Genomic DNA, 845 nt, shown 5'->3' with positions numbered 1-845 from the left:
TTACGAAATAAAATTGTAGTAAAATCCACAGGAAAGGTAGGAAATCTCAAATCTGTAGGTATGTCAAAAATACAACACAGGCGCAACAGTGCATTATATTATGTTGGTTGCTATTGGTTAATCGGGCATGTTTGTTGATTTCATATAATATAAAAATTAATCGCAGAATGTGTAGCTAAGCGCAATAATTCTACTGTACGTGTGTTGTGACTGATCTCCTCCTAAATGGTTAGACCGATTTGAATGAATTTTAGATTCTGAGTGGAACGATGAATGTATTGATTTTACAATGATGTGTGTTTTTATTTTTATTTTTTTTTATTTTTTTTTTTATTTTTTTTTGTGTCTGTCATCACCTTTTAGGACAGTAAAACTGCTTCGATTTTCTTCAACAATAACTTTTATGATTGGAAAGTGAATCTAGTTGGTACTTTGGGGGGTCAAAAGTAAAAATTTCCCAGTAGTTTTCAAAAGCGACGTGAAAAACAAAAGAAAAATTAAGGAAAAACCGGAATTTTTACGCAAAATCGATTTTGGTTTTTGGTGTAACTCTAAAACAAATGACCGTAGATATATGAAATTTTCACAGGTTGTTTATATTTGCATTTTCTATACACGGTAAAATGTTGAAAATATTTTGATTTATTTTGAGCTCTTTACGGACATTTTCATTTTCCATTTTTTTTTTAGTTTTTTTTCTAAAAATATCAATAAAATTTTATTTGTTGGATAAAAAAGCTTGAAAATTTAATAGAATGCTCCTAGTATATTGTTTCAAAGGCAGATGAAAAATATTAAAAATCGTTATTCACAGTTTTTTTTTATAAGCATTTAAAGTTCAAAAA

The sequence above is a fragment of the Acyrthosiphon pisum genome, chromosome A1 (assembly GCF_005508785.2).
Source record: "Acyrthosiphon pisum isolate AL4f chromosome A1, pea_aphid_22Mar2018_4r6ur, whole genome shotgun sequence".
NCBI classification, from domain to species: Eukaryota; Metazoa; Arthropoda; class Insecta; order Hemiptera; family Aphididae; genus Acyrthosiphon; species Acyrthosiphon pisum.
Note: the sequence above shows the minus strand (reverse complement) of the source record.